The following is a 27,383-nucleotide window of genomic DNA, read 5'->3' on the forward strand; positions in this document are numbered from 1 at the left end:
ATCATCAGAATCAGGCAGATGGTTAGATTTGGCCACCTGTGCTAAAATTCCTTAATGTGATTCATTGTGTTGCATTTGTAACCCTACAGAAACAAGTATTATATTTCTCTGGAATGCTAATCCAGGTAGATCTAGTCCAAGTTTATACATTTCATAAATGTTTGTGTATCGGCATTGGTAGATATGTACATGAAAAATACTGGATAATGCCTTCAGTCCACATCAGCATTCAGCACTGGAGAGGCCTGAGCTGGAGCAGCAGGCGTTAGTGCTGTTGGAGGGCTGCATCTGTAAAAAAAAAAAGTCTAGTAATATAATCACAGCAAACTTTAGGTATAAGTATATAACCTGCATTCAAGGTGCTTTCATTTATTAAAGTATTACACTTCTATATTAAATAATATACAACCCGTTTATAGTTTAATTGGGTTTAAATATAACATTATTTAATTGTGATGCTACGACTCCACAAATCCAACTCATTTGTGGGAAGCTATAAACAGTGAAGAAATGTTAGATGCATTCAGAATGATGAATGGAGCTGTAATGACCCAGAAAGATTATAACATTGAGAAAGAAATACCAATAAATTTGACGTCCAGAATGTGTCGTATTTTAAGTGGTGATCTTGAGGCAGATAACTTGGCAAGACATTACTATAAATTAGTAATAAGTCAGAATCTTCCAATATATAAATAGTAATGAAAGTTTCCATTTAAAATCCATTTGATAACTTCTTGATGTTCACAAAAATCATCTTCTAATTTTCCTTAATGTTTAGCTTACAGTATTTCAGTCTTCACTGTAGAAGCTATTACTAAACTATGAATGAAATAACAGCAATTAATATGACAAATGGTTCCAAACTTTTGAACGGTAGTGTATTTTTTTACAGTGCTCACACACTTTCTTTAGGAAAGCTCCATTATTCTACTAATCCTCATCATGGACAGCACTGATTAGTAAACTGGCCTTTCCTTTGACAAATCAATCTATTGATCAGTGAGTTTGGCTTTGGAAGGAATCTTTCCCTGAAGATGTGATGGTGAATAAGAAAGGATGTGAAAAGCAAAAGCAACACAAACTAGAGAGTAAGAAATTGCATCATGTAGTAGGCAGTTGTAAGTTGTTGAGAAGAATGATAGAATAATACAAGAATAGAAGTGATTAGAATATGATGCTAATGAGACTATGACAAGCATGGGATAGATTATTAGATGAATAAGCAAGTGTGTAAGCTTTTCAGCAGTGAAAAGATTTTAGTCTGGAGAGATATGGAGGCTCGCTGAAAAAGCATGTCTCTGGGGAACTGCGAATCAAAACAACATTATTCGAAAGGTCAATTACTACTAAAGGGAATAGCAGGATGTAACCGGAAAGGCTTAAAGGCTAGCTCTGTTTAAATAAAGCCCAGCATTTAGGTACATCTGAGACTGGTTACTGTCACACACATGCACAATCACACACTAACACACCTACACACGTTTTTCTTTTGAACTATAACAATAGCACCACAAATAAAGGACGAAGACATGTAAATACCACTGTCAGAATACAGGCAACCCCCCACCCCCAACCACCCCCCCGCCCACACACACACAAATCATGATGAGCATGCTGCTCACGCAGATTTTTGATAGAAGCTGTGTAATAATTAATATCTTTCCCTTTGGGTTTAATTAAAGCTGGCTGCCCACTGCATTTGCTGTGTTCAGAGGGCATTAACAGACTCCATATAAACAGATGGTTTATCAGGTAGATGAGGGTCAGAATATGATTGCAGGGAACATTGAGGACTGTGGAACTGCAATTAGATGTTTAGATCATCGTCTCTCTTCCTCCCCTTCAGTACCTGTCATCAGTCATAGCAAGGACTACAGTAGCACACAATAGTCCCCTGTTGTTATTTTCATTGTCTTCAGCCCTGTTGCTACAGAACACAGTGGGAGAGGCCTGAGCAGGAGCAGTAGGGGTGTAGGGCTGCTGACCAGAGCTGCAACCATCAAATATTTTCACTTTCAAATATTGAATTGGATATTCAAAAATTTAGCATGCAATAACTGCTCAAATATTTCATTTTAAAATGGTTAAAAAATATCTGTAGAATGCAAATCATGTATATGCTCATGTTTTTGTAGGTAACATCATTACATAATTACAGTAACAGTACAGTAACAGAAACAGCCTGTTTGTATTAAGGGATAAAGAGAGACTGGAAAAGTGGAATACAGTAAAATAAAATAGAAGGGTTTAGAGTGTGGGAACTTTAATGACTTATGAAGAATAAAGGCTCACAAATTTAAGCCTTTTTCTGTACCATCAACCAAATGTCCAGTTAAGGTGAGACATTACAGGTCAACATGATCATTTCCAAACAATAGACATCACAATGAATCTTTGTTACTGAACTGAATGTTCTTTCAAATATTTTTTGTATTGAAAATTATATTTTGCAAAAAATGATGTTTAGACATGGATGATGTTAGAATTAAGGTGTTTATATTACTTTGAAGGTATACTCCAGAGAGAGGATTTTGCCAGATTATTGAAATCTTGTTGTTGTGTTAGTTAATCAAGATAACATTATGCACTGTTATTATAAAATGTTCTTCAGGTCATTTTAGTATATAATCCAGCTCAAATCCAGCTATTACTTGCTAGTAGTAAGTCATTCTGTAGTAATATTCAGAGTATGATCAGAAATCATATAGAAAAACACTATAAAACTCTAAAAACAAAAAAACACTAAAAACTCTAAAGAGTTTAGAATAACAAATTGAAAAGCTTTTAAAGTGGGCCTCAGAACTTAAATGTTGAACACATTACACACATACACACCCCTGGGTCGCGGTGGGTGCTGGAGCCTATTCCAGCACTCTGGGTAGAATGTAGCTTTCATTAAAGTTGCTGACTTTAGGGAAACGTGAATGTGAATCAACACAGCACAGTTTCGACACATTTATGATTACAGTTTAAGAGAAGACGTATTGATTCGGTTTATCCAAAAATTATTACTGTAACTAATGATTGCTTGCTAACTATCTTACAACCTGATTATAATTATCATAGCTTGTTAGCTCTAACATCAAAAACATTGTAGGCACAATAGTTAGCAATTGATGAGATGTGGTTCTCGTAGGCCAACCCTAAATCTGCCTTAAACTTTATTCTGCTTTTGGCTAAACTGTCTGATAACTCTAGTTAGCCTACATACATGAGGATGCTGGCTCAAGAGTATTACAGTGTTTTTTACCTTTTTTTTTTTAAATACAGTTATTATCACAATTATAGATTGTAGCAAACATTTTTTGTAGCCCTGTAGTAAAGAGCTGTGTGTTCTGGCTCTTTCATGCTGCATTGCCTCTGTAACAGTTTGTTGCTCCACTATCATCCTAGCAGCAGAACGGTGGCCAATGGTGGATATAAATTGTGCTTAGCTGATAAGGTTATTTACAATTGGGTATGTTTTAACTGCCTGGCCTGTGCCCTGTGAAGACAGGCAAACTTTTGAGGTGGTAGCTGGAATCTGTGTCCCTGGAGAGAAATTAAGATTTGCTATCTGAGGCGAGGGAGGGGAGCAAGAGTGGTAGCGGGAGAGGAGGAGTGTTTAATAGGATTCTCAAGCATTAGGCTCCCCCTGTTTACAGTCTTTTCAATTTCCCCTCTGAAATGAGCGTGCTTCCCAGGGTGCGCAGAAATGAGAGCAGGGGCTAAATGGTAAACACAGTACAGAGTGCAGATCTGCAGCTCATAGGCTGCTCTCAAGTGTACATTGCAGCATGTCTGGGACAGTTTCAGTAATCTATGTGAGGCAAAGGGGTTGGACAGAGAAAATCAGATGTGCATGCAGCTCTTATCGTTGCCCAGAAGCTCCGCTGTCCGTGTCTTTGAATACTCGCAGAGCTGTTAACAAAGGTCTGGAGATGTGCAGCCACGGCTGTCAGGTATCTGTTGCAATGTAGGATTCTGCACCTACCTCGAAGGGCTGTCTGCGGAATTTATTTTGCACCCTTGTTTATTTGTCTACTACTGTCAAATCTCAGTTGTAACACCAAATCGATTTGATATGCTTGTCCAAGGTGATTGCGCAACAGTTTGTCGTGAAGTGAGAACCATGTACGTGCAACGATTCTGCAATCAAGAAATGTGAGGACTTCATTCTGAAGCAGAGAGACACCAGGCTCCACAGTAGTAGAGGCTGGACCTAATTGGATATGCTCTTTCGGAGAAGGCTCCAGGTCAGACCCTGATCACTACACTAATCTTTTCATGCGTAAGGAGATACCCCCAGCTATTAGTGCCGAAGCCATTCTGTTCTCTGGGTGCGTTGTCTTATTACTGGTGTGCTCTGTCAGAGGAGCGATGAGGCAAGGAGCTGGTGTGATATCAGCAGGTCTTTATCACCTGGCCCTCTCTAAACAACAGCTTTGTGCCTCAGCTGTACATTAGCTGCCCACTCATTCTCCAGCCTCATTCATCTCCAACATGAGAGAGCCCAAGAGCCTTAGACAAGGGGGAGACTGCAGGAAGGCACATCTGGTGGAGTTGTAGGGTCATTATCGGACGTGGCAAGCTTCTGTGAATGATCCAATAAAGTCCTCCTGCAGCCTGCTTCTTCTTCTGCCCTCCTCAATCTCTAGTTCTCTCCACAATCCTCAAGATCTGTCACTCTACACATTTGTAATACAATTGGCAGTTTGGTGCAATTATTTTGAATCACTTCAGGCATTTCCCTTATGTTCAGCATTCGTAGACTGTGATAAAAAGAGAGAGAGAGAGAGAGAGAGAGAGAGAGAGACAGAGAGAGAGAGATTTAACACCCGCTCTGGTTCAGCCACTATAGCGCCAAGGTCGGGAGTCATAGCCTGAAAATGTGACAGTTTTTGTTAACCAGTCAGAGGATTTACCTCCATAATTCTGTAACAAATGGATCTACACAACCCCGGTGCGGCCTGGCCAGATAAGCCCTCATTATATGAAGTGATTGTTGTACAGGCTCCATAATTACACATCCTGTTCATTTGTGCCTCACAGAAAGGAAGACAATCCAGGGAAATGAATAAACCCATTCAGACAATGAAAAATCCTCTAGTGATGAATTTAAGGAAGCAGATATTCTTGTGTGGTAGAGCGGCAAATCATTTGATATTCAACACACGATACAGAGTGCAGAGATTCAAACAGAGTTCTGGTGGAAAGAAGTGTGCAGATTTATGTGGTTTTTGGAGCAGGTGAATGAAGTACCAGTGTAACTGAGAGAAAGAAATATCAAGCATTGCAGTGAAAGGTCACTCCCTCAGACCAATGTAAGAAAATTGTTACATGCCTCTGCATTGGCGTATCAGGCTTGCAAACAATGTTCAGTTGCAAAACTGCCATATCCCAAGTAACAAGACTAGCTCAGCCAAATTTGTTCATTGAAAGTCATAGCTATGGCATTCCACTGCACTTACTCTGAGAATTAATTAATCTCACTCCTCTCACATCCAGCCATACAGAAATTGAATTAAACAGTGAGCTCTCTCTTCTCTTTGATCTGTTCATCTGATCTGCGATAAATGTGGTTTGTCTTCACTGCCCCTGTCCCTGAAGTCTCAAACTATACATCTCTCCTTCATAATGGAATCTGCACTTCACAATGGTGCCTCAAAAACCCTTAAGACTGTATTATCTGGATTACAGAGCATGGAACTCCTTCATCAAAGCATGTAAAAGATCAAAGCCTCCTGACCAGATCTGTAATCAAATACGTGTGTATCCAGCTGAAGATCCAATCCTGGCTTCTTTTGGCCGACTTGGCTGATATTAAAGACGGCTCAATACCTCTTTTCTTTTCTGATACTCGTATTGAAACCTTGAGTATCGGTGGATACCATTAATGATCTGATATTTCTTTCTTAAAAACGACGAAGCTTTAAGTTTTTAGTCCTCAATAGCATAATAGAACACTCATGTGGATTCCTAGAAGCTGAAATCTGCACATTTAGACTTTAACTGTCCCCGGCTACAGGCTTCACAGATTTCACAAGCCTCTGCATTTCTTTGAAAGAATGTAGCAAAGGATATTAGGAGATAAACAATGTTTACACAAAGGAAAATAGCAAAGTACATGTTCATGTTCAGGCCACAGTTTTGTCTGCTGAATGATACTCAGTATGAGGAAGCTGAAGGCATCCTCACTTACTTGTTTGGTCAGCGTGGTTGAGGGACTGAGACTAGTGGACAATACAGAGATCTCAGTCTAGGTAATCAAGCTAATCAAGGCCATGAAATGCTCATGTAAATCAATACATTTGGTGTCAAACACACTTTATGTCAAACACAGTTTATGTTCACCCAGTGAAGCTACTGTTCACTCATGGCAAGCTTGGCTAAGTTGTCAATAAACCAGCCAAATTACCTATGAAAACACATCACTAAACAAATGATCACATTTTGATCTCACTTCAGTATCAGCGCTGCTGTATAGGTCAGTCAAAGTCCTGTCAGACTCCTCTGTTTGTGTGAAAAATAGCATCAACTGAACACTCTTTGAAAGCTATATGTCTCAGCCATGTTGGGACATGCATAGTATATAAATGAGTAAAACTATTTGCTATAATTGAAAAACTGGAATATTTAAACTATATTTAAACAATTTAAATGTTGAATATCCTCATAATTATTGTGTTTTCTATCAGAATTGGTCTCATTAAATTTGGACAGTCTGTGACCATCACAGTGAAATGCACAGCTTCTGGCAGAGGCTGCTGTGTAGTCTAGAGGGTTGAGATGGGCTTCTAAAAATAGGCAATCATCCCGAAACTACTCAAACACTCTACTATCCAACAAGAAGAAATACACACCTAATAAGTTGGCATCATTTATTGTGTGTGTGCTAGATTTTGTTAAAGGACTGTATCAAATTCTTCCCAGTTCCACCCAATATCCGGTCCAATATTTTGTGCTGATATCAGCCTGATACACTTTCAGGAAAAAAGCTACAAAACTGTCACTGGGGCCGTACCCCTCTTGTCACTGGGGTGGTACCTCAAGGGTACATCTCAGTACAGTTAGTTAGGGAACATAATTGCACCGTAATCCTTTGAAATTATATTTTCGAAATTGTTTTGACTTCACGCACCTCGTCTCATCTCCAGGCTTTTGTTTTATTGTTCCATTGTAAAACATTATGCTATGAAAAGATGCAAATATGTACTTTTCCACTGGGAAAAGATTATATAAGGTATGCAGTTGGACCTTAAAACCACTGTTGTATCTTTGAGGTTACATTTATGTTGTTTGTACCTTGATGAACAGAAAATGTACCTGCACCGAACCTTTATGTCTAACAGTGTACCAAAGCTTGGTATTTGATCGATGCTGTCTTTAGCTGTTACATCTTGTACTGCAAACCCAGAAAGCACAGGAGTAAACATGCTACAGGAGGGCCCTCATTTCAGTCATGTCCTCCACCTTGCCTGGAGCACAGTGTAAACAATGGATGAAAAGTTTGATGATCACTGTTCTCAGGCAGCAGGTTGGAGATTTACCTGGCCATGCAGGGTACACATTGTTTTTCCCTGCAAAGGAATGTAATATAAAGCCGCCTTGTTTGTCCTGCGAGGGACTTGGGGAGATAAAAACTGATGTGTGTGTAAATTTTTGGGGTGCCGTGGGGATGCAGGGTGAAATGAGGAAATAAATGGCCGTGTAAATCCAGCCAGCCAGAGCAGATCCAAATCTAATGGAAGGCAGCAAGCATAAAGTAACAGGCTAAGGTTGGACAACGGCTCAATTGCAGGAGTTCATATTAATGCAGTGCTGGTGCTTCAGATAAATAAGCAGCAAGATAATATAAGAGTGCACAACTACTGAAAAGCAATAAAGCTCCTTCTGGGAGTAGAACAACAACCTGGTGATTTTATTTTTAATTTTTTGTAAAGACAATAGCCATACCTGCTCTTAAATAATTACATAGTGCTACATGTAGTTTGTGCCTTATTCCCTGTAAATAAGTTCTCATGAACCATAACAGCATTGGCAGATTATGCACTCATTCTAGTGTCATGAACCATTAGATGCCTCTTTTTCTAGTGGCTTAGATACAAATAATTTAAATAATTATAACTGAATAGATATTTTTCCCCTGTAACCGTGTTATCAGAATTACTAGGACACTGATGGCTCTCAGCATGTGAAACATTGTGACTTTGTTAAGCTGCTTGCAAGCAATGAGGGGCAATGAAGAGGGAGAGGAATGAGATTCTTTGAAAACAATTCATATCCACCAAGATGGCTGTACTGAGACGGCACAACTGCAGCTTTCTTGATATTAAAAATTGTACAACTGTCGTAATAAAGTGTAGCATTTAAGCACAAAGTTGACTTGCTTATTCACTTATGAAGCCGAAAATCCAATTTGCTTTGAGTAAAGGGGAAAGGAAATCTGCATATTTCAAGTGAGGAACCTCCTAAACAGGTCAGCACATTCATGCGAGATATATTTGTATGGTATGTGGTGGTGGAGTGTGGTGGTGGGGTGTGAGACTGAGAATTTGTTACAGGTTGTGTTATTTCAAAGCTTTGGTAGATCAGTCACAGTGCGACACGGTGGATTTTTACTTTTTCTCTTAGGAGTTTGGTCTTCCTCACATCTTCCTCTCATTAAAATCTAATTAGCACAAATGAATCATAGTATAAACAAATTGATACTGTCTTTTGATTAGATTATGAAAAGAAAGTTAATACAGCATCAAAGTTGATTTCTCTTAATGCTATTAAGATGCTCTGTTCATTAGAAGAGGATAGAGTTGAGGTTTGTAAATAAAAGTTAAGTCTGATTTTTAGCATTTAATTTATTACCTTTTCACTTGCAACTCTATGCTGTCATAACTGGTTAACGTATGGCTAGCATGTCTTACACTTGACTTCTCTTAGCTTATCTTACAGTAAGACACAGAGCTTTTCTCCTGCCTCTATTTTTCCACTGTTTGAAGTTAAAACAGAAAAACACCCAGGGACGTGACATTAAGCCGGGCAGGAAGGGGGGTAGGCAGGGGCTATGTTAATGCCAAACCCCTCTGGCACCCGTTTCCGTGTAATTAACGTCCTTTTGGGCCAGCAACAGGAAGGACCTTTATGAGTGAGGTTGTCTGTTTAACAAGATAATTGCGGACAAAGCGGCGCACTCAGCACTGGCCCTCCAACAGACAGACTGGGTCACCTTGACCGCAGCGAGTCAACATGGCCGGACAGCTTATCTTTGATGGCCCATCTAATGGGAAAAAGCGGAGGAGGGAGGATGCAGGGGGTGAAGAAGATGAAAGTGAAATAAGTGGAATGTGTGTTTGTGGCTCTGCTTCAGTGCTGAGCTTTATCCGTGGGCAAAATGGCTGCAGCCTGTGTTTGTGTTGTCATGCTAGCTTAACTGCTCCGTGAGGCAGGGGACTCTGGTGGGACACCCCCCCAGTGTGTTTTCTCTCTTCCTTTTTCTTCTCCTTCTCTCGCTCTCTCTTTCTTAACTTTCGACCACTCACACTGATGCAGAACAGCTCGTAAAGCCCTCACAGATGTGAAATTAGACAAGCAGACAGAGTTATGCGCTGTGTTAAGCTGAGCCTTCAACCCCACAGGCTGACAAAAGCTGGACCTAACAGTGCGGTGCGGATTAGCCTACGTGTTCTGGGGCATGTTCGTGATGTGGAACGCTCAGAAACAACATGAAGTAAAACACACGACACTGGATGCTATATTTAAAGGAAATCGCATGCATATAATGTAATCAACTTTGAGACATGTCTCACACAGTGAAACATCGTCCGCTGTTATTACCATAACTATAATCCCTTTTTTTCCCTAACCACTACACATCATTTCATGAACCATATGGGTAGTGGCTGGGGCTGACAGCAGTCATGCACGCATTTTCCCGTAAGCACTTGAATCCCAGCAGGACCTTTTAAAACCAGTTTGGATTTATTAAGATTCCAAAGCAGGGGAGGTGGACTTTAGTAAATGCTCTGTTTTAGCTGCAGGTGAAACGAGGGCATTGGTTCTTAAAGCTGCTGACTGGGCTGCGTTTAGGCAGTAGAAATGATGTTGCTTTACAGCTCCGAGGCTGGGTTTTTCATCAAAGGTCGAGCTGCTTGCTCTGGGGGATGCTGTAGCCGCTCACTGTGGGGCTGCAGCCCCATCTATTCAGAGCCTGTGCCATCTGCGCTGTGATTCAATGCCCTGCTTCACTGCGCAACTCAGCCATACTGGGCCCTCAGATACCACATCCAGTCTGTAGGCGGTGAGCCGCTCAGCCTCTAGCACTTGCGTGTGTGAAACAAACACACAAAATGTTCTACACAGTTTATGCATGGTGTTATTGACTTTTCTCCATTTTGTCCTCTAAACTAAAGCTGCACTCAAGTTTTCCAGCTTTTAATCAAATATCTCAACAGTTTTGTTTTTGCTTAAGACTGAAAAAAAAAAAAACAACAATAACAACAACAATCAAAACTCTCTGCAGAGGGATTTGTAATTAAACTGCCTCATTATCTCTGAATCTTTGGTCCAAGTGTTTAGGCATGCAGCACAAGAAGTGTGCACACACCATAATGAGTCGTGAAGGTAAGAGCAAACGCAACAGTCCAGTCTCATCCATCAGCCTTACTTGCATTCACTGCCTTACAATTCTTTAGCATTTGAAGGCTCCTCTCATGTGCTATTCACTGAGGATCACTGAAAAGGAATCATTCAAGTGCTGAGCAGTTAATCCTTTTTTCTGTCCTCTTGACCAAATCGAGATAAAAAGAAAGGTTAAATCTTACTGACACGGGCCTGTACAGGATCAGCAGAGTGATGAAACTTGTTTTTCCGCCTATAGAAAGAGTGAGGTTGGAGCCATTCATTGCGTCTCAGTTTTTTATCATATTAAATCAAACATTAACATTTCACACTAAAGGGAAATTATCCAGTACCTCACATCACTGGTGTAGGTTGCCAATGAGGTTAGTAGTTAGCTAACATTAGCAAGTTAAAGCTAACATGAGACAAACAGTTACCACTTATAAATCCATAGCAACAACTTTGTACAAAGACATCCAACCTCAAACTGCATCAGCCTCTAGGTGCGAACACTGTGCACCATCAGATGTCCCACAGTTCATTTTTCATGGTGGTAATCAAGGGTGGGCAATATGGCAAAAGTGATACTGTTTATTTATTTATTTAATTACATAATATTTATTTCACTACTCATATCACAATCATTAAACAATTTGGAATGGACAAAAACGCACCAGTGAAACTCAGTGACACCAGTGAAAAAAAGGCTATAAAAAACTACAAATACATAGATTTTTAAACATTCAGTATGTACAGTATGTTCTTAAGAAGAAAAAAGAAAAAACATCACCAAGTGAAAATGAATGAAGAAAAATAAGATAATGCCTTAATGGAATTGCATCCTATTAGCTGCTTTGTTACAATGCAGTGTGTACAGTTTCTTTGCAGTGGTTGTTGTTTGAGGGCTCTCTTTAATTGATCTTGATCTGTGCACTATAGCAGTGCACTGCATACGTAGTTATAGTGCACAACTGATTTGAGACACATTGGTTGTCTTTCCTTTTCTTGGCCTCTATCTCACTTTCTCTCACACTCTCACTCTTCTTCTCAGGTGTGATCTGTTTGCAGATGAATTACCATAACATTTCATGTCTCACACGACTCGCTGTCGTCGTAATTGATATGTGTACATGGCTGCTGGGTGGGGTCATTTGCATATAATCGCGTTAACTGATATGATAATGAATGTGGTGGGCCTAATGAAAGCAGAAAGCCTCTCTGCAGACGAATTTGAATGAATCATAATAAGCGGTACATTGTATTTGTTAGGGAGGGTGCTCTTCCGTATCTGCCAGCCACTGCACTGCTCAGCACACCTGGGGAGATTTACAGGCCACATGGGCGCATTAAACACTGCCCTCCCTGTTTACCCAAGTTTCCTTTTGCTCTTAATTTGTTTGGCCACATTTTCTCGAGGTCCCTTTTCAGTGGGCCATGTCTCTTGCGCTTATGGCCACCTGCAGTTTGTTCTACTTCTTACACAGGTGGCTGATGCTAAATGCCATTTAATATCACAACTACTGAAGGGTAACAGTGTGAAAAAATGTAGACGATGCACTCATTTTAAAACCTGGAATGTTCAGAAAGGCTTCTGCTGCATTCTAGCGGTAATTAAGGTGCTTAAAAGTATGTCATCATTAATTAGCTGTGCTGTGACTATGTGCACAGCCTTTTCTGAAGTCACTGAAGCAGCAACAACCCGACTCCTCCACCACAGTTTAACACTGTTCCAGCTCACTTAGCATGCATGATTGAGTGTACCTGTGTAAACAAAACTTTCATTCAGCTGTTAAAGAGCAAATGAAGAACACATCAAAGTCAGTTATGCTGTGTTTTCATTCAGGCTTTTCAGTAAGGTAACCTCCACTTGCACCGTGACACACACAGATATTTTGGGAGACGCAGAGTAGCATTTGAAACACCTACACACCCTGCTAGACCTGGCAGAACCTTTATACGGAGGAGCTGAACAGCAGCATAGATAAAATAACGATAGATCAGAGGGAGGCTGAAAGTAAAGAAAAAAAAAGAGCTTGACAACCTGACTTACTAAATATACTCTGACCATCAGAAATTTGGGGACACCTGCTTCATTTGAAATTTGAAAAGAAAAAAAGAAATACTTGCAAATGCCAGCTATTTGCTAATGCATTGGGTATATTTTGTGACACTTTCCTAAGGGTACACATTATGGACAAAAATACCATAATTTCCTTTTGTGATATACCTTACAATATATTAAGAATACACTATGAAGTGATGTGACATTGTTAAATGTTAGCTTGCATTGTTTTGACCAACATTTTCACTTTTTTGGATCACGTTAAAGGCTTGATTCATCAAATCAAGTTGATAAGAAAGCTCACATCAAACAATCAATGAAGATATGTTAAATTCATAAAACCGGTAATATTGTGATAATGACTGGCACTGCATCATGTACGATATTGGAATTTGGAGACCTCTCTGGTGGAAATGTGTAATTGCATGCAGGATGTGAAAGAACATTTGTTACTTCAGTTGTGCTTTGGACTCTTTCCCTGAGCAGATGAATCTGATGTTTGTGAGTACACTGAAAAGTATTCAAAGAGGACTCAGTCAAAACTAGTGAGGGACATACATTTGTCTTATGTGCTTGAATTTGATGCATTTAAAAACGAGTACATTTTCTTTTAGCTAAATGAGTGAACAAAATGAAGTTCATTCATATATTTTTGCTTTCAGCAATATTATTTTCATCGTATGAATGCAGAATGTGAACCTAAATATAAAAATCCCATGAATGCATGAGGAAATCAGTGGCTGCATGTCCCAATTCTCCCCTCTGCGATTTAAATTTATCTGCGATAAATTCTTCATTTATCCTGTGAACACTTGAACATATTTTGCTAAACATTACCTGGTACTAGTATACTGGAATTGCCAACAAAAGTCCTGTGGTTTGCTTGCAAGTGATACTTCAGACTCAGTGTACTTCAGTGATAAACAGATTAATGGCATTGCAATAGCTGGATGTAACTTCGGTTTTTATCAAGAAAGCTACCAATGGGATGTCTTTCCATTTAAAAGCTAAAATTTGAACAAGAGGGCTATACTCACTAAATCCTAGCAACATGCAAGTGGCTGGGCATGAGGGGGGATTTTAATATTTTAATATTAATTTATGATAAAAACATTTTAAAAAGATTCTCAAAATGTATGTATGCATGATAAAACACATCCTTTAGCTGGTTAAAAAATAGTGAATTGCTTTTGTTGTATCGTTACATATTCCAATGCTTCCCCTGTGGACTTTTAACAGTACAAAGGAAGCTTATCCTGCAGGTGCTAATGGAAGCAAGAAAGCTGGATTTGGGAAGAGAAAGAAGGAGAAAGGGAAGTGAGTGGGAATACCCTCAGAGCACTCACGAGTGGGGCTCCTGTAATTGGCCTCCTTGCCTCCATGTTCTGACAATCCAACACTTGCTAGTCACCTTACACCATCTCCTCACCACCTCCCCCCAGTCCATCCTCCACATCAACTCATCCTGCTGAAACAACAAAGTAAAAGCATCGTTGTACAAGTATGAGAGCCACACGACAGCCTTTCAGCTATGGAGAGAGAGAGACAGAGAGAGAAGAGAGAGATAGAAAGAATGCAAAGATTAAGGAAGAGAAAGAGTAAAAGAGATAAAGTGAGAGGGTAAATGAGAGCGATACGAGAGAGACGGGTGAAGGAGGGGTGGGGGGATTATAATAAGGCTTGAGCGAAGACTCGTAGGAGGAAGACAATAAGTGGAACAGGGACAGAAGCAGATAGGTGCGTGCCAAAAGACAAAGGAGCCATGAAGAGAGGGATAACGCACATTCACGTTCAGAGAGAGGCAGCTCTGTTCAGCAAAGCGCAGGAGTTGGAGGTATTTTGAAAAGGACAAGATGGCGACACTTTGCTGGGTAGAAAGCGACATATGGAGCGTGAAACACATGGGAGAAAATCAAAATGACCCTTTGCTCTTCTGATTTTAAGCATTACTTTATGCACACGATAAAAAACACACATACAACTCTTAAAAAGCTTAAACCATTAATTATGGAGGTTTATTGATAAACTTGGAATGAGATTACAGCATGTCATTCATGTATTGTCACACGACAGTGAAATGCTTGGAGTGTGATGACACAGTAGACAAAGTTGCCTTTGTTCCAGCTTATTTCTTTTTTTTTCCACAAAGAAAGTATGGCTCGTCTTTTGAGATTTGTTTGTGGATCTGATAGAGCTCTGCAGTAAATAGCCTGGCCCCATCTGAAATCTCTCCAAGGCTTGTAATGGAAAAAAGGGAAAAAAAAAAAAAAAACAACTCTTCAGAAAAGTTTTGTTGCCCACAGCTTTAAACTGGCCTCAAACCACAGCAATCGTGTGTGATGCCAGCAGTGAGCTTTCGCCTGGTCCATGCATGCTGTTTGAGGCAGAGCTGAAGAGCAGGCCTCTCGGAGGAGGCTAACTAAAACACCCCCAGACTGCTACTCCAAATGACTGCTGGGGATTCTCTAGCAGGATCTGTCTGAAGCCATCTACTCAGGCAGAAGTGCTGCTAATACAAGGGGATGTTAACTGGAGTGTGGATTTGAAATAATGGCATGAACGCAACTGGCAAACTAGCAGCAAGGAGAGCTCACACCAAGCCTAATGAGTTGCATAGCTGAAAACATAATTGCAATGAAAAGAAAAAAAAAAAACAACAACAACAAAAGCCTCAAAAAATGGAAGAGGAGGATTGATATGTTAGGAGTAAATGCTTGAAAGATGCAAAATCAACTGCCTGTGAGGTCAGCATTTCATATATTAAGGTTTTCAAAATAATCAAAAACATATACATACAGAAATTGCCCAATTATTTTGCATATTATTGAGTGTCACTAGGCAGCATAGTTTTTGCAGTGTGCATAGTCAAACACAATTTAACACATGCTGTACAGGCACCCACTCAGACGTACACTTACACTCACACATACACTTGAGCCATACTTTCTGATGTCTCTGAGCAATGTCATTCAGTGGCTGTCATGGAAATGCCATCAATTTTATGACAGTCCTTATGCCTAGCACTGATAAAGCTTCTATTGTGAAGTTAAAGCAGAAGTGCAGAGGGGAAAGTTGCTTCCTCATCAGCTTACTGGGAGCTGAAGCCCAGAAAGAGATGTACTGGCACTGCTAATGCAAAGGCAAGCTGTAAGTTAGACTTTGTGTTTGTGCACTGCTCTGGGAGACTGCACTCACATCCCTCCCTTGGGAAAAAAGATGATGATGGCTTTGGAATGACATAAAAGTGTCCTGATAGAACCAAGAGTCTCTGTTAAGGATGAGCATAAGCTGTCCATCACCTGTTAGACTGTTCAAAATGTGCAGATTAGATCTACTTTGCCTGAGATCAATCATGAAAAGAAAATCTCAATACATAACTCACTGGAATCTAGTGCTACAAATATCGTTTTCCCTGTGTATTTAAGCCCTGTGTTTGCCCCTTGTGTTTGCTGGTCTTTGTTATATGCTGTGTTGGATGGCCTGTTCGGCCTGTTCGGTCTGTATTCTGGTTTATGTCATGTCTGCCCCCTGATTTATCCGTGTTGGCTGTATGACCCTGGACTGTCTCAACCTTGATTATGGATTTGCGCTTAATAAATCTCGCTTATCTCAGCAGATGCGTCCGCCCCCTCACACCCCGTTACACTACGGAAGTGTTTGGGTTGATAAATGTATATGTTATTCAAGATTTATTAATTATTAATAAATATTTGTTGCAGCTCCAACAGAGTTCTTGAGATGCTTTTCCCATAAATGTTCTTTTAACTGTTGCAAAGGATGTCCAGCTAGAGCAGAATGAAAGAAAAACCCATTCGACCTAACCACACCCACTGTACCCTAAGAGTATGATCTTTCACATGCATACTAAATGAATACTATTTGTAATTAATAACACTCTCTAAATGTAGGTATTTTGGGGGAAAAACGTTTGTGGGCGGAGCATGGATAAGTCAGTTGAATCTATGGCATAGCAGTTTTGCAACTTACCATTGCTGTTGAACATGAGAGATTTGTTAGGCTACAGAATGGCTGTGTGTAATTCTGGACTAAGCCAAATGTGGCGATAGTTTACTCTCAGTGAAAATGAAGAGAGTGTTGCTGGCGAGCATCGTCAACAAAGTTCATTTACAACTTAGCCTAGCTGTGCTTCTGTTAATAAATTGGCACTGTGAATGAAGCACAATATAAATTTCATGATTGCATCAGACTGTTCATTTTTCATTTTCGAGTGATTGAGCAATTGTTTTTTTTTTCTTTTTTATGTTAGAGCACTTGACCACAAAATTACTGGAAAAGCCCATCATTAGTTTCTGTTTTGTCTCTTGTATTGCCTACTTTTGTCTCTTGTATTGCTCTGTGAGAAGTGGGAGCATTTTGTATTCCTATTCACAGAAGTGTTGAGGAATAAGTGCTGTTGCCAAGAGCTGTGGCATTTGCACATACAGCTTCAGTCCTATAACAAGAGGCCAGTTAGTACATTGTACTTTGTCTCCATCCCTCTGGACCTTCTACAGTGGAGACACTGCTCTCTGTTTCTGTCCATTTCTCTAGGTAGATGTTGACTTGATATGGCATTGTCTCCTGTTGCTCTGTTTCGGGTCATTAAAGTCCTCCGCTTTGCTAATCAGAGCTCCGGGACATTCTCCCTTTGTTGATCTTTGCTCAGCCCAGCTGAGTGTGGACCTTCCCAGTGCACCTCCCCAGGCTCTCTGCACCCCCCTGCCCTGCTCAGGGGTCATCACCCACCATCCCCAGCCAGCCCAAACCCTCATTAGAACTGCTCCCACGGCCTCTGTGTGGCTGCTGCCTGTCACCGCCACAGCCTGCTCTCCAAACAGCCTGCAGAGAGGCCAGAGAACCAACTCCAAACCGTCACACACCAGTCTTCTCTACCGTTCTCCAGGGACACCATGCACTGGGGGCTACACACTGCATTGTCTCTTAGAGGGGCCACAGAAGACCAATTAAGCTTCAACTTCCCATCACCATACTGTTCTAATGAAACATGCTAGTCTCTGAGCTTTAATTGAATTAGTTGAGGAGCAGCAAAAGACAGAAATAGGGCCACTTTTCTCCACTTTCATTACCAAACGCCCAGCCCTGTTTTACATTCTGAAGGGTCCGAGCCGCTCTGCTATCTTCTACCATGATTAGAGAGGAAGATAACCAGGATTTATTGGCCAAACATACCAGACAATTAATTAAAAGCAAGCGCTCTACATCCTGTTTCCACAGGATTAAATCGGGTCTACCACCCCATCCCCTCCAAACACTACACCGCCCTGCAAGCGTGAAGACACTTCAAAGTGAACTGAAGGGGGCTTAAAAATACTCCCACATATTATGGAGAATTTTTGTGGGAGCTTTGTGAATGTGAAGTAGAAGAATAAAGGAAACCTTGATATGGATTCATACATACATGCATACGTACACTCACTCACACACAGGCTTGTTTGCAGTTGTGGGATGCAGCTGTGAGAGTGGCTTGTCTGTGTCTGAGGCAGAAGGCTTAACTGGCTCACCAGTTCAAAGGCTTTTCCTTTAATGTTGCTGCTGCCTGCATATACCTCTCTCTCTCTCTCTCTCTCTCAAACATAAACACACACACACATGCACACAGTACTGAGCAAAGTCTCTTTCCACCCTTCATTTATTTAATTGCCAGCGTTTACAAAACAGCGATTAAGCATTAAATAGATTATTAATTTACAGCATCAAGAAAAGAAGCAGGAAACAAAAATTTAAGAGAAAATTACACAGAAGCCTAACAACTAAATATAATATCATTTTTTAATACTTCATGTGTTCATACTATGTTTTTTATTATCGCTTCCATTCTTTTTGGAAAGGATTTTTTTTTTCATTTTTGGCCATTTTTTTAAAGTCAAACTGTAGGGATATTTTTTCACACTTCTCAAGTTCAGTCTTAGACATTTATTGCATTTTCTGCTTCTCAAAATCTAAATAATCCAAAACGTATTTAAATTCTAAACATTCTGAAATGAGTGAAGCTGGACTTTCTCCTCTCTCTCAAAGACGAAAACTTTAAGCTCTTAAGTCCAGTTTTCAAGAATCCTGTTTTATTTGATTCATTTTCCTTTGACTTTTCCTTCCTTATACAGGTGGATTATCGTATGTCTAATCTTTACAGAAATATGGTCTCTGACTTTTGCACAGTACTATATATACACCCCTAATCACCCATAATCATCACCCATAATCATAATCACCCTAAAAAGTCCATCGCTACTCTGAACAGCGCTTGGTCTCAGCTTTGTTTAGAACAGAAGTACTCAAGATATGCCATATAATTTTATTTCATTTTTTGATTATTACATCCATGTCAGAAATGCACTGCTATCTGGAGTGAACTGACTGTGGAGAGGGCTGTGTTCAAACGCAGCAGAGCAGCACTGAAGATTTCACCTTCCCCTCCTCTCCTTAAATCACATCTGTACTCTCCTGAAACACTCCTCCTTAGAGGCTTCCTGTCTTAGCAAGATGCAAATCCTGATAAGCTGCAAAATTTATTTTGAAAACATGTCAGAAATATGAGACTCATACCCTCTACAGTCTTTGCTAAGCTAAACATTCTTGGCAATTTGTAAGCTTTTAACTGAGCATACAGGAAGAGATATTAAGCTTCAGAGATTGTCAGCAAAGCTCCAAGTTGTTAAAACTGACTTTGGTGCTTTTCACCACTTTGTGTTTATATTTATGCTCACTTTGGGTTGAATTATTGTGAGAATTTAAGACAGCCATAGAGAGTCGTAGTGGGTGATCATTCAGTTCATTCGGTATACCAGTGATATTCTTTATAAGGTATTAGTTTTGACATTATGCAGATAATGTAACATACAAACAGTGCAAAACTTATTCCCAAACTGATGCTGATTCCCAAATCTCTTGTATAATGAGTTGCAGCCTGGTGTAAATTAGTCCAGTTTATTGTCAATTAATCTACATCAGGTTGTGATGAGTTAATGATTAAGGGGGCTTAGAGAGTGGAAGGGAACTTTCAAACGTAAAATAACATTCAGCAAAATATTCAGCACTGTGGGTTTTACATACACTCGCCTTTATGTTGTTATGGTTAGAAAGCAATATTGACATCAGTCTGTATATTATTTTCTGTTTTTACTATTTTACTATTTTACTTCAGTTGTTAAAAATGGTATTAAAAGTAAACGGACATCCAGAATAATATTCCAATTTTAATCTACAAAAAAAGGATTACCAAAGCATCCAAAATGGTTTTGAAAAAAATATGCATAAACACACTTTACCATTATATATACTGATACAGTCAGTAATCTTAATTATACTGTGATTTTAATATAAGTTATTATAATTTTTGCCACACTATTGCTATTACAGAGGATTTTTTTAAAGCCAGAAATGAGCCGTATTGATAAATATATGTATAAATGTATATTCAAACTTTAATGCTGCATTTCAGTGCTCAGAAAGTTGTGCAAGTCAAATGTGTGACTAGTACAACTTTACTCTGTTTGCTTGAAAGAAATGTCCACCACAGGGAAAAGGAAAGCATCCGATCATTTGTGGACATCACTGTAAGTGTGAACGGGGTTCAGTGAGTCTCAGAGATGCACTGTGATCTGATCACTAAAACCACCTTAGAAGGTGGTTAGGGACTCATCCTAGCATCAGTTAGCGCAGTGAAAGCCTAATCAGCTGCATCATCAAATCATATTGCACAGCATATTATTTATGGTGCACATGAGAAAGAGTAATATATAAAAGATCAAAACAAATAAGATGAAGATCCAAAAGAGCACAAGGTGTCCATTTGAATTAATTGGTAGATATTTGGGTTTCTGTCTCCTTACAGTTGACATAGTTGTCAGTGGCATCTGACAGAGGTGAGCTGGGCTTTATGTGAAAGGTTCCAGTGACATTTGGTTGTGGCTGAGTTGCTTGTGCGTCATCCTCAGCAGGACGGCTATTGCTCCCCTCACACTGTTTTGCACTCTTCGCTCTCCATGGAGCACAAACACTTCCACTCTACACACTATAGTCTGAAACCAGGCAAGTAAACGAGTGCTTCAGTGCAGCCTCTGATTTTATGTGGTCATTCTAAGAGCCTACTTATTCTGGTCATTTCATGTGCCTGCCTAGACATGTCCAGATAAGATTTGGAGATTTGAGTTTATAAGATTATAAGATTTGGAGGATTTTATTTTCACCTGACCATGTAAATGCATCTCTGTTAGATAAAAATCAGGCATATAATATTGCTATTGCAATATTACATGCAAATCCATGCAGTATAATTAAGAAACTGTCTTCCAAGATAATGAGAAATTATCTTCTAGAATCTTTTGAGATGCCGAGCCAGAAAATTTTAGAAACTGTTCTATGCAGTTATACATTTTATAAAAACTGAAGGAGGGAGAATTTTTTTTCACTTCTTTATTTTATTTTTTTAATTGAAGTGTAGTTACATTTGTGGAGAGCAAAGATTATGCATGAGGCTTGAAGAAATTAATACATTTACACATAACTAGCTAAATGTAAATACAATGTAAGTCAGTGGCATCTTAGTCTTGGGAAATTAACATTTTATTATTCAAATGTGATTGCTAGAGCTGTCAAACAATTAAAATGTGATTAACCACATTTGTTTATGTAATTAAATGGGATTGATCACATTTGTCTCACTTGCTGTAATTTGAACCTAAAAAAATACAGGCTAATTTTTCGTTCCCATTTAAAAAGCTGTGCATATTGTTAAAGCTATGAGTTTCATCAGAACATATTCATTGCCTTCAATAATTCACTTTGAACTTGAACATGTGTGTAATCACATGTGTTGCATGTGAATAAAACTAAAAAAAAAATAAGACTTGACATTCTTCAGGGATAAACTAACTCATGGCATGGCACTAGCTGAAAATAACTTTTATCAGGAGAGTCATCTGTGGAGCTTCCCATTTAAAAGCTGTATTTGAATGAGAGAGGTACAGTCACAGAGTCATAGCAACATTATCTGGCTGGCTCTGCCACTCAAGTAAAGGGCTACCATTTTGTCTGTACGTTGTGCTATTGGACTTATGGCTAGTACCTTAGAAAGAATTTAAGTTGGTGTATCAGCCACTACTATCACCTCTCCTCAAAAATACAGGCATTGCAGATTTTACAATGAGTAATTTATTTGCTATTGCTTATCTCAGACGTGAACTAACCAAGACTGCCTACATTTTGCTTTACTGGCGCACATGTATGCATCACTCAAGTAACATATCAGACATTGGGGTCGATGTTCTCTATTGCCGACACCAATACTGTATTTAGGTGTCAGTATTGGTGTTGATATTGATATGGTGTCAGTATCAATGCAACACTAGTTTAAACAAATGAACTTTGACACATAACTTCTTATTCACTTACAAAGAGGAATAATTTTATTCCTCAGAAATGAGGAATAAAATGTTTGGGAGGAGTGTGAGGAGTGTGTAATGTGTTTTGTTTGTTTAAAGGGATGGTGAGTGGGAGCTCTCTTAAGCCCATGGATGCACCATAAATATGTGAGTGTGTGCCTCTGTCACATCTACCACCTGCCTCCTCCCCACCACAGGAGGTCACTATCTCCCGAATACTCAGCATCTCTTGATCCTTTGACCTCTTTATTCTGCCATCTTGTGTATATATACCCTGTGTTTGCAGGTGCTCATTGTGAAGTCTTGTTTGGTGTTTCCACAATTCTGAGCGTTTATGTTTATTTGGTTTTCTGGTGTTTTGACCTTGCCTCTTGGTTTGTTTTTGACTACTCTTTTGGATTTGCCCTCTTTTGGATTTGTCTGCTTTCTGTGGCCTGCTTTTTTGGATTTCTGACCCTCTGCTTGTTATTACCTACCTTCCATCAGGAATTAAACTTGCATTCCTGCACCAAGAGGGGAGGGGGGGCTGTAAACCAATTTCGTTGCGCAAATGTACAAGTACAATGTGTAATGAAAATAAAGGTTCATTTCATTTCAAGCAGTTCATGACAGCCTCACAGCAAGGGTCCTCCCCGTGTCTGCGTGGGTTTCCTCCCACAGTCCAAAGACATGCAGTCAGGCCAATTTGACATGCTGAATTGTGTCTAGGTGTGAATGTGTCTGTATGTGAAATGTGTATATCTGTCTGCCCTGCGATGGACTGGCGACCTGTCCAGGGTATATCCTGCCTTCCGCCCAACGACCGTTGGGATAGGCTCGCATCCCCTGCGACCCTGAGGGAGAAGTGGCTTAGAAAGTGTGTGTGTGTGCGCGCTGTATAGTCACAGCAGTACATAAATATCTGTGTGTCCTCACTAATCACTGTAGACTAAAATGGTGCCAGCAGCAGAGCCACATCCTCACAGGTTTTCAACTCTGTTCTGATCATGCTTGGTGGCTGACTCTAATATGGAGTGAAACACGAGCAAATTCTCTGTCTCTTTGGGTAATATCAAAGATGGGTCCGTTTACGCAGACGCACTGCTATGATTGATGCTCCTGCTGTGCCTCATCATCCAGGAGATGGAGAACACATTTTTACCAAGAGAGAAAAAAAATGCTGTGGAAAAGTGTGTGAGAGAGAAGGGTGTGTGAAAATGTGTGTTTGCTGGTATTGAAATTTCTCTGAAATGAGTTTCCATTAGTATCCTTATATAAGTGCTCTAAAAATTGTGCAGTTGTTCATGATATGGTGTATAACTTAGTAATCCATTAGACTGCATTCGTTAAAAAAATTAGCATGTTCATTAGTCATTAGTTCATTAGTGCATGTTGTCATGGTTGGGAGTGAGGAGGCGGACGCATATGTGGAGATAAGCGGCGTGTTTTATAGGCAAATCCAGGGTCATCGTCTAAACGGGCTAGGTTTATGTAGCCAACACGGATTGATCGTGGGACAGACATGACAAACCAGAATTAAACAAGCAGAGCAGTACAAAGACCAATACATCCAACAGTTCAAACAGACCAGCAAACACAGGGCTTAAATACAACAGGGCTGATGAGGGACAGGTGGAAACTATCAGGGGTGGAGTCACAAAACAAGGGACGCTGGACCAAAACAAACACACATGGGCTAAACCAAAACAACACGAACACATGGACAGGACTGGGAGGGGCCAATCGTGACACATGTGTAATAAGTTATTTTTGTGGCAGAAAAAATGTTATTCCTTTCTAAAATGTGCCTTGCCTTTTGCGGACATCAATATAAATGGATATAGATTCATAGGAAGGGTACTTTCTAATCATTTTTGAACATTTAAAACATAGGTTTAGATGTAGGTGGTAGGACCTGAACAATGTTGAAATTCTGATGTTGAAATTCCAGAAATATATTGGAATCTGAAAAAAATGAGTTAATAAAGCACCAGTATTAATAAGAAGGTTTATATTGTAACCATTATTTAGAGAGAACTAGAGAAAAATCTAGAGGAAAAAAAAGCTACGCAAAAGAGTTCAGAAAGTCCTGGTGCTACAATAATTATATAAAGCTGTAGGTTTCTGCTGCTTATTTAAGATTAGGTAATTCAAAGCTGACAAAAAGTTCTGAAAAAGTTCTCAGAGCTGAGAACTGACATTCATATTCCACATTTCACAGGTGACAACTGGGTTAATATTATTAATATTATCAATTTTTAGCTTTTTAGTATTTTCATAATTAGTCAGGCCCTTACACGTAGATGCCAGTGTATCATGTCTCTCACTTTATTTGTTGAAATCCTGAAATCCATCCTATCATATTTTTCAACAAGAAGCCATGAAGGGTTTCTGAGCTTCTCACCCTGCTTCTCCTGCTGCTCCATGGCTGGAACTTAAAGTTTAAGCCCAGCTGTAGGCTTTCCTTCCATAGGCAATGTGTTTTGTCTTTTCTTGGGTATGCTAGGAGCAGAAAGTAGTCTCAGTCTCATTGCATAGATTGCGATTCAAAGAGCCTCTTGTGTACAGCATATCCTAAAAATGGCCCCACACTTACTTTGAAACATTCTGTTATCCGTGCAATGCACTACTAAAAACACAGGTAAGTGAAAGAGTCTTTGTATTTTTTTCTTTTCTTTCAAACAAGCAGTAAGTCCCTTGGCTCTAGTCAGCCTTCTTCCGAAGCCCCAAGCTGTAACATCCCATGAAACATCAGAAACATAGGAATACAGCAGGTTGTCAGTAATGTAACAAAGGAACAGCAATATAAGATAATGTTAGCAGATTGTAAGTGCTCCAAGGCTTCAGCAGTAAGGGAAAAAATCTGAGTAGAGAATTTTGGTGACCCAATTATTTTACTTTACTTTGAGCAGAGAAGTAACTCAGTATCATGTGCTCATGGGGGAAACTGTGGGGGGGGGGGGGGGGGTGGAAGGGGGGTGAGATCTATAAATCAAATTTCAGTACATTTTGCATAAATCCACACTTTTCTAATGGAATATGCATGAGGGTTGAGTTCCGCTGGAAAATGAAACCTGCATCTAATCGCCTGCCCAAGTTATTTCCTGCTCCAGTATTAGCTAGCTCCTTATCTAGAGGAAAGCATGGCATCAGAATCCCCCAGCCTCCAGTTGTTGGCTACAGACAGAGCAGGACTGTGATGGGGCTGGGGGTTGGAGACTGTCTATGAATTCCTTAAAGCTATCTCTACAAAAGCTCTGGGAGGGAGGGGCTCAGGTTATTAACACATGTTTTGCTGGAGGGTTTATTATTTGTTCTCTGCAAAAGAAAGGACTACAGAAACAGAAAGATATGTTCAAATTTCTGCTCTCCCTGAGAAGAGTTGACAGACTATATTGATTACTATGTGAGAAGCATGAAGAAAGTATGATTGTGTCACCATAATGTGGTTTGGAGGCAAGATGATGCTGAGCAGATTTATTGTCCACTCGTATTGATAAGTGGGGAGCTACTTGCCTGGTGGTTTTGCTGACGACATTAGCTGGAAAATAGTGTAATTCTGTGGTCCTGGAGGCTTTTGCTGAGTGGTTGTACATCTTTTCTTGAGTCAGCATCCAGTTTCTCTGCAAATACTTCAGCTAGGAATAAATGAGAAATAAAACATTTAATATTTCCTGGCTAACCATTCCGTCCTCTAATTTGTAGTTACTTTATTTTGACCTTTAAATGATAGCCAAGAGGCTCTGTCTACCTTAATGCCAGAAGATACATCTGTCTAATATGCATGGTAGTAGGTCTGTGTCATAATGGCCTTTGCTTAGACTAAGTTGTTCATTGACTGTAATGGGTTACTTTGTCATTGACCTCACTGCGTGAACAATAATGGAAGCTATGTAAAGGCAAGGTGTCCCACACTCTGTGTCAGGCTGGTTCTGTCTCTGACATGCTGTCAGAAGGAGCTTCCTCTCAGAGCGAGCCTCAGATAGCCCTCTTTTCCTCAGCCTCTTGTAATTAATTCCCATGAGGCAGCACAGCAGTCTCAGGCAGCAGTGACCACAGGGACTAGTGGCTAGCCATGAAGGGAAAGAGAAAGAGAGCCAGACAGAGTGTGTAAAAGGGAGTGGGTTTATTTGGAGTGGGGGGCAGCACCACCTAAGGTTGTAGCTGGAATACTGTAGTCAGGGCTACAGATGCATGGCTCCATGCTGAACGGCAGCCCATGCGGCTATACACAGCCATACTTCAGCCATGTTGAGAAATAATTCACTGTGTTCATTCTGAGCTGAAGTGGCGATCGATTCAGACACTCATCCAGGTTAAACAAAAACACTGACTGAAAAGTTCTGTTTCTGCAGAGGATCCAAAAAAAAGGCAATGAGAAAAAGCCTCTGTAGCAGAAAAGCACTTCAGAGCCTTTTTGGTTGCTGGAGAGTGCTTCAGCTGAAGATTTTGAACTATTGTTATTTTTCCAGTTTCCTGCTGGAAAAAGTGAAGTAAGATGGAGAACTGAAAAACAAAACACAGGGGAGTGTGCTACTTAGGCAGGTTTACATTTTGGAAAGTATAACATGTTTACCTTTATAGCTTTAGTACAGTATATTTTCACAAAATTCACACAAAGTTCTGCCTTCAGGTTGCCCGCTTCTCAGCCCATGTCTGTATTTTACATTCAAAATGCCTAACATTGCTGGTGTTTATAAGTGAAATGTTACTTGTAACCTCCATCCTCCATCATATGATGGAAGTTAAAAGTAACGTATGTGGCTACTTTTGGCTAAAATGACTAAAGCTAAGATCCATGTCTTCATTTTGGCGCCATCAGAATCCCCCATCACTCAGTGCAGCATTGTTAATGGTTAGTGCATTGTAATGTGTGTATCTGTGTGCTAGAAGTGTGTGTGGCTAGAAGTGTGTGTGGCTAGTCTCCAGGCTGAGCTCAAGGTTGCGGGCGAGGAGCCTGTCAGAATGATGAGTGAGTCTAATTGAGATGAAGCAGCATTGGCCAGGCTGGGGGATTGACAGTTAATCACGGCCATGTTAAAGTCTTGAGTAGGGGAAACCGCCGCCTCCTGTTCTGGCATGACTCCCCAACCCCTCCACCCCTCAACTCTCTGAGCCCCGTCACCATCTGAGTGAGATTTATGTCACCTCCATGATGGTATGGTTGGCATCTATCCATCAGCCTTTTAAAAACCTCTTCAGTTGTGCTTTGGCCATGGATCTACTTCTTCTACCTGCCCACATGACATGACCGCTTTCTATAATGCACATGGGCGACTACTGGGTTATCTCAAAATTACCAATCAAGAAGCACTGAAATCATGCCATCAGGGCCAGCTGCCCTG

General features: G+C 40.1%; 1 protein-coding gene across 12 annotated transcripts in view; it reads left to right on the forward strand.

Moving 5' to 3' along the window:
* Positions 1-27,383, forward strand: part of ptprub (protein tyrosine phosphatase receptor type Ub) — a 252,566-nt gene that overhangs the window by 68,266 nt on the left and 156,917 nt on the right. The window lies entirely within an intron of this gene.

This window comes from Pygocentrus nattereri, chromosome 3, assembly GCF_015220715.1.
Source record: "Pygocentrus nattereri isolate fPygNat1 chromosome 3, fPygNat1.pri, whole genome shotgun sequence".
NCBI lineage: Eukaryota > Metazoa > Chordata > Actinopteri > Characiformes > Serrasalmidae > Pygocentrus > Pygocentrus nattereri.